We start from the raw sequence: 8480 nt of genomic DNA on the forward strand, positions 1-8480 counted from the left end.
AGGAGCTGCCCCCTGGTGGTCAGTGCGCTCCCACAGGGGGAGCTCTGCTCAGCCACAAGCCAGGCTGATGGCTGCCAGTACAGCGGTGGTGGTGGTAGCCTCTCTCCGCCTCCTCAGCAGCTTAAGGATGTCTGACTGCAGCTTAGGCCTGCTCCCCACTGGCAAGGGGACATCCCAGGCTGCCAGAGGGATGTCTGACTGCCAGCTTAGGTCCAATCCCCTGGGGAGCGGGCCTAAGCCAGCAGGTGGTCATCCCCCAAGGGTTCCCAGACTGTGAGAGGGCACAGGCTGGGCTAAGGGACCCCCCACCTCCCACTCCCGAGTGCACAAATTTTTGTGCACCGGGCCTCTAGTAAATAAATAAATAAACAAATACAAAATGTACTTATGTGCTCATTTTAAGCTTATATATAGGGATAGGCATAAGTAGGCTTACAGTTGTAATACAGATAAATAATTCAACAATGATTAAATAATAATACAAGAATAAACACTGTTTCACATATCATAATTGTAAACCTATTTTTCCCCACCGTGTATGTTATGAAAAGTCAGCAGTGGCAACAGCAATCCTTTAGAATTTAGACCAACAAAACATTTTTTTCAGAAAGAAGTGTTACCACTGACTTGGGTGAAGTAACAATTAAAAGCACATCAACTTTTCATTGCTTTGATTATTGTTCATGACTTCTCTATAGACAAGTCACCCCTTATCCCCTATGCTCAGGAGGACAGCTCCTACGTCCCCATACTTGGTATGCCACCACTCTACCCTTTCAAGGTTATAACCTTGATCACCCATGTTAAGATTTGAAGAAATGATTAAGTAGTGGGTTTTCCCCAATCTCAACATATCCCAACTGAAGCCCATCACCTCAGTTCCCACCCTTGCCCTATATGATTACCCATCATATCTCCTTGCTTTCTCTGTCAAACTCATTGCCATCTCTCTGTCACTCTGACTTGAAAACTGGTGTTTACCATCAGCTTGTTCCTCCCTCTTACCCCCAATATGCAACTCCTACCAATTTTTCCTTTGATGCACATCCTACCACTGACTATACCCTCTACCCTATTCAAATCTAGCCTTTCTCTACTCTTTTTCCATATTTATTCAACAGTTTCCCTGAATCCAATTTCCTTTTTTTATAAAGTGGATTTATTGTTCTGCCTAGGTTGATCTTACTGCTTTCATCTCAAAACCTTAATAGCAATCTTTTTCCTGCCACACCAAGGGGAAATTGACCTGCCTGTTATGATGGCCCTTCAAAGTATGACCCCACCCATTTACCAGAATTTCATACAACCCTTTAACTTCTGTTGGGTCAGAATGTCCCCCTCAGTGCTCCACAAACTTGCCTTGCTCTTCCTGTCCCTGTTCACCCGTCTTTCCTCTGCCCAACCACATCCTACTCACCTCGCAAAGTCTCTCCTGATGCTATTACCTTGTGCAAGCTATATCGTCTCTCACATAATTTTAAAATGCAGCAGGAGAAAGACCTAGGCCAGGTGTTCTCTGAAACCCGGTGCCAGACATCTTCCAAAAGCCCCTCAATATATGCTTTCCTTATGGAGCTCTTATCTTACCTTCTAACTCCTTCTTTAAAATCATTGTTCTTTTCAAGGTGACCTCTTCTACATGAAGAGGTCCTTCTGAGTTCAATAAGCACTCTCTCCCTTAAGTCTCTCCAACCTGGAGTTGCTAAGAGTTCTGCTGCTACTAGCCCAGAGCTATCAAATTATCCCCAGTGGTTCTTCTACATAGCTATCTCTGGAAAGGGTGCCACTATGAATAAATTTTTCTCATATTACCTTATCTCTTGAATAGGATATTCTAGAATACCTTCTCTTGAATGTCACATCTCTTTTCTCTTGGAGCTCTGTCAGATCCCATTTACACACCTTCTCATAGTCACTTGAGCCCACTTGTCTGCTGTGTCCTTGGTTGCTTACTCATGGAGACCCCCACCAACCACTGCCCTTTGCAACAGTTGCCGCCACCACATCTGCCAGCACTGACTATCTCCAAGCCTCTACCAGGGAAGTACAAGCTCCAACTTGGCCTCCATTGCCCTCATTCTGGTGCAACCTACAGCAACGCTGATGACAGGACCCAAGCGGTTCTGTTCCCTCCCCTCCCTCAATAATGGATTTGTCTGAAGTGCTAAACTGAAGCATGTGGAAACTGGATTCCTCAACAACTTCCCAAAGGTGTCTGGAGACATAACCCAGACGTGCAGGGAAGCTAACACTCATGGGAAAACCTTGACCAAAGAGGCAGGATATTGGCGGGAAGAAAAGATGAATCCCTCTCCCTTACTCCTTTCAATGCGCTGGAAGTTGTTGAACATGGTGTTCTATATGGCCTCACTGAAGATATTTTATGTGACTCACCAAACAGCTGTCTTTTCCTAAAGTAGTGGTCACTTCAGTAAGACATCACCTTTTATTTGCTTCACTTCCTTCTTTCCTCTCATCCCTCTTCCCTCACTCTCACTGCCCTAGGACGTACCTCCGATAAAACATTAGCTCTCACCTTTGCCTCATGCTCCATTTTCTAGGTAGTCCAGTCTAAGAAAGACCCCAGTTAATGCGGATTCCTTCCAGCTCTTATTCCTTCAACTTTGTATTCTGTGTGTTCTCATATGCCACACAACTATGTCCTTAGTTACACTGACTGACCTGGTTTCTATATTTATGGGTTCTGATCTTATTGCACAACCAGTCTGTAAACCCTTTAAGCTCTAAGACCATATTCTATACAGTTATGTTTGTGTTAAAAAAAAGTTATGCCCCAGTAACAAACATTTCAATTCAAGTAATTTCATGTCTAGAGATAGGAATAATATAGGAGTGATAGGATTTTCACCATAACAATTTTGGTAGAAAATTTCTTTCTTCTCTTCCCTTCAGTGACAAGAGGAAACAGTACAGTTTAGTGAAAAGGGCGTGAGCTTTTGCGTCAGAGGGACCTGGGTTCCTACCTCAGGTTTGTACTAGTGGTGTGTCCTCACATTACTTACCCAACCTCTCAGAGTCTCAGTTCCATAGTTTATACTTACATATGCATAAGTGTTTACCACACTGTCAGTCACAATATTAGCACTCAGTAAATATGAGATTCCATTTCCTCTGTGGTTGTTCCTTGCTTGACAATATGGCATTTCATATGACAATGGCTCAGTGACACTTTGGCCACTTTTAAGTGAATAGACTTTGTAAATCCTGCCCAGGCCCGGGCTCTGGCTTACAGAAGACAGGTCTAATCCACTCTGGCCATTATTTTCGGAGCTTCAGCCACCAAGTAAATGACAAAAGAGACTAGCATTCCCCAAGACACCTGCCAACTCTAAAGTTAAGGTTCTATTTAGGACATCTGGCATCACTTTGATGAATTCACAATTTACTGTGACTCTATTCATTCCAAACAGAAATAATAATGCAGTTTACATGAAAAAAAAAACATGTAATTCCCACAGTTAGCTTATTGGAATATGACTATCTACCCACAGCTGCACCCCACAGTTCTTCGGCACATGGCTTTCCATTCAGTTTTTGAGCAACATTATTTATCCACTAACTTCAACAAGGAGCTCATGACTTTATTTTCTTCTACCAAACACTATCCATTATTTTCCTTTAATATCACATAGATTTTGCCTCCACATGTAGAATCCCTTCTCCCTCCATCCTTTCCCCCATAGACACATCCACAAAGATCACAGCTCATGACATCAAATGGAGACAGGATCCAACCTCTCGGTATCAACAGAAGAGAAACTTGGTCAGTCAGTCAGATAGTTCCTATCAGTTCCCCACACCCCAATGCTAACATGAGTGTGAGAGGTTGTCTTGCTTCTGCTCTGGGATTTCCCAGTCCCTTGATAGCTGAAAATGAAACAGTAAGCAGCAAACAGCAGTGTGGTCTGGTGGCAAGATCCTGACATTAGAAGTCAAGGGCTTTGGTTTCCATCCCTGCTCTGCACACGATTAAATTTGGATCTTAAGCAATTCCATAAACTTGTTTCCCTTTAATTTATTTCCTATAAAATGAATCTTAAATATTTCAGTGGCTGCAAACAAATTGAGAAACCATCACCTTTTATTTGCTTCACTTCAATTTCCAGAGGAAGAAAAGCAAAAAGGAGACCCCCTCCACTCCCTTTACTGCAGAAATTGAGGGAGGAGGAGGCTGTGTTTAAGACCAATGCAAAATTCAGGTTAAATAAAATTGCTCTTATTAAAGAATTTCCTTCTGTAATCACTAGGACATATTATGCCAAAAAATAAGATGTAAAACTATGTATCAGTTATGCCACCATGTATGCATTGTGTTGTTTTACAAAGAAGGGTATTATAGAATCACATATGCTTGCATGTGCTCAGATCTTTGCTTGCAGCAACTGCTTCTGAAGAGAACTAGGGAATGGGGCTGGGGGGGGGGGCGTGGTCAGGAGTGAGAGTCAGAGGCTAAAGAGGGGAATGAGGAAGACACTTGCCAAATCTCTTGTCTGATGGCCAAATGAGAAAAGGAACTTTGGGTTTAGCAAGAAAGTCTGAATTAAATACCTTGCTCTTTCTCTGCTGTGTAGCTTCATTAAGATAGAAACAATTGGGGTTTTCTTGCTCCCTGGCCCTGACAAGGACTCACAAATAAGATCACATGGGAAAGTTGTAAGAGGTACGGGGTGTCTCCTAGGCCTGAGTCACCACACAACCCTCTGTCCTATTTGGGAGCAACACTTTAGCAAGACCCGAATTTCCAAGCAGAAGAAATACCCAGGCATAAAAGGGGAGGGGAATTTAAATGTCGGGTTATGCCATTTCCTTTTGCCATAGCAAGACCTTGTTGGCCTCAGGAAGTGCTGCCCTGTAACCTCCATTATCATCAGGACTTGGGGCTCACAGTCCCCACAGTTCACACAGACACAACTGGGAGTCAACTTACCTCCTAGCCCAAGCTTTCAGTAGTACCCATTAACTGTCTTTTTCCTTAAAATATTGTTTGTCCTTCATCTCTTTTATGCTTGGAAAAATGTTAATTAGTCTCAGAAGAGTAGTCTTAATAGAGTTTATAAATGGACCACTATAATGGGGCAATCAATGAAGCACAAGATAATCTCTACTTTCTGAAATTCTGCATTCATGGGGGAAAGAGAGAACTGCAGTACATTAAGCTTCATAGAGAGGAAATGTAGCATGAATTAATTAAAGGAAATAATAATAGCCAACATTTGTAGAGCAATCTATATCTCTTCTAATTTTTAGTGTTATCCTTGTGATGACACAATTACTAGTCCAATTCAGGGCATTTCCACGGACTTGGAGCTGAAATGAGAGAATGTCATGCTTTCCAACGGACTTCTCAGTTTGTAGTTCCAGTTGTCTTCCCTTGTATGATTACCAGAATTAACAGGATCTCATTAAATCAGCTATTGTGCTCTGGGCAGCCAGATAGCCAATTTTTATCACCTCTATCTGTAATTTCTGATGAAACAGATGCCTCAGGATTGGTTAAGTACTCAAAACTTATCCCAGCACTGAAAATAAATGAAGCAGATATATATTTTTTCCTTATGTGTGGTGTTTCTGAGTGCTCACCTCTTATTTTGAAGTGAGACAAGAAATTTCCCATATCTCAATTAAATATAGGTAACATAGGAAGAAATTGTAGTCAGTCCTTCTAGAGGGGTGAGACAAGTCCAACTTTTAGGGGCAGCTGCTGCACCCAGGGCTGAAGGCCTTTATGCAGCGGAGTAAAAAGTGTGATTGCACGATGCCCTGTGCACACTCATACCCTCCTCAGAGAGAACCCAGCAGAAATCCCACTGAGGGTGCCTACAGATTAGTACAAATGTACTTTGTATAAGTCTTCTTTGCATGTCTCCTCAATTTTGGTCCAAAGTGAAGTTATGAAACCTAATATGAATGCCCAAACCATGTTATTGTAATAGTCATTTTTTGTGCATTTCAGATTAAATTGACATTCAACAATTTAGCTCACAGGCAAAAGGTAAAACTGCAAGTAAATGCTTGGCCAATAACATCTTTTTGGAAATACACAGGGCCATATATTAAAACAAAGAACCTTTTAACAATTTCATAATAGAATGTGCTTACTTTTTGCAGGGAATGGATGAAGAAGAAGGGCTAGAACCCCCTATTAGTTGTGTCCACTGCAGGGGCCAGCATGGTTCTTTGCCCAGATTAGGTTCCCAAAAGGTTTTAACCTTCCACTAAATAGCCTGCTCTCCCCCTGGGTGCTATCCCTGCTCACTGTCCACAGGGCTTGGCCCTGGACCTATGGCATCAAGCAATCTCCACTCCAAATCACATTGCAGACGATGACAAAAATTCCTCAGGTTCTCTAGAAAACAATGGCTTTCAGACTGAGTTGACACATAGAAATTTGCTTTCAATAAAAGGTTGGCTTCAGCCCTGACCTGTTTGGCTCAGTGGATAGAGCATCGGCCTGTGGACTGAAGGGTCCCAGGTTCAATTCCGGTCAAAGGCATGTATCTTGATTGTGGGCACATACCCAGTAAGCAGTGTGCAGGAGGCAGCTGATCGATGTTTCTCTCTCATTGATGTTTCTAACTCTCTATTCCTCTCCCTTCCTCTCTGTAAAAATATAAATAATTAAAAAAAAGATTGGCTTTCATCCTGTCACCTGATGGACATGCACCAGGGAGGAACACAGGGGGGTGAGAGAAATCAGTCCCACTGATTTCAGGTCCCACTGTGGTGCTTAGTGATGTGTCAGATAGCAATGTAAACTTAGCTCTAAGGGTAGATGCACTGGCTGATCCCCATCTCTCCAAGGCTGGGCAAATCCCGTTGGGTCCAGCACATTGCTAGCAGACGGTCTTCATCAACTGTTTCAGGCTCTTTTGCTGATCTCCAGGCAAATACAAGTGGGTGATGATAATCAGAAGACACTCTAGCATTGGTCTGGGGACCTCCAGCAAGCATGTCTCCATCTATCTCATAAGGGCTGAGACAAGATGATCTCTGAGGCCCAATTTGGAAAGGTCCCATCTATTTTCCATAATGCATCCCAATGCCACCACACAATCAGAAACCTTGTTGCCTGAAGCAGGTGGGCAGATTTCAGGATGAGATTATTCTGTCCTAGATACACTCAAGCCTGGCAGTCTCACTGCTCATCGTATCAGAAGGTGAGTGATGGCTTTCCTCAGAACCCACTCAGGGCCTCATTACTTCTCTTAAGCTCATTCTCCAGCTGGTGACCTAACCCAGCTTTAACTCTTGGCTTCCAAGGTCAACAGCTCTGCAAATGCTCAGTGCACAGGTCCAGCCCTGAACCTCCCCTCATAGCTCTCATGACCACTTTCTCAGCCACCACCGGTCACATCTTGGGGGAAAAACCGCCAATTCTCCACAACTGCCCCAATTTCTTTAAAAGGAATAGTATTTTCCAAGTGGAATTTGTTAACTAGAACTCAATTCATATTGGCTATTTAGATTTTTGTAAAAATTATCAAAAGTTGTATACCTTGACCCAGATCTAGGTTTTGTTGGGCCTGATCAGGGATAATATGAAAGTGGGCAGAGGGTCTTGGAGGGGGCCCTGCAAGTGAGGACCCGAAGCTGAAGCTCCATTAACTTTGTGGTTAAACCACCTCACCCTTATTGAGAGACTTGAATCCCAGTGGGGGCATTATGCTTGCTTTGCAGTGAAATGATCTATCATTATAAGCAGCATATCATGAGAAAGAATATGAACGATGAAGTCAGAAAGATCTGGGTTCAAATACCAGCTATTGCTTTACTTGCTCTGCTCTCCCCTCTGAATAAAACCAGAGGTAACAACACATCTTTCACATGTGTGTTGTGAAGATTACAGGTCTGGCGTGTGTTACATAACATGTGTGAAAGTATAATACTATTCACTCAGTGAATGATGACCCATTCAACAGTTTCCATTAGAATTTGGTGTGTATTTGCCAAAGCCGGTTTGGCTCAGTGGATAGAGCATCGGCCTGTGGACTGAAAGGTCCCAGGTTCGATTCCGGTCAAGGGCACGTACCTGGGTTGCAGGCACATCCCCAGTAGGGGATGTGCAGGAGGCACCTGATCGATGTTTCTCTCTCATCGATGTTTCTAGCTCTCTATCTCTCTCCCTTCCTCTCTGTAAAAAATCAATAAAATATATTTTAAAAAGAAGAATTTGGTGTGTATGATTGAACAAAGACAACTTAGTTATTAACTTGGCAAACACTAATAGGCACGGAGCATGCAAGTATATATTCACGGCAGTATAAATGTAGAAAAATAAGATACAAAATAGAACCAGACTTAGCCTGAACTAGTGGCTTATAATTTTTTTACCTCAATATACCGAAGGGACACAACCCAATCCAGATGACAACAGCTTGATATAGTGGCAATAGAAGAGGTGCGTACATACAATTTGCAAAGCTTTCAAGTATATTTTGCCTCCTAATGACACATGTTCT

Source organism: Myotis daubentonii, chromosome 1 (assembly GCF_963259705.1).
Source record: "Myotis daubentonii chromosome 1, mMyoDau2.1, whole genome shotgun sequence".
NCBI classification, from domain to species: Eukaryota; Metazoa; Chordata; class Mammalia; order Chiroptera; family Vespertilionidae; genus Myotis; species Myotis daubentonii.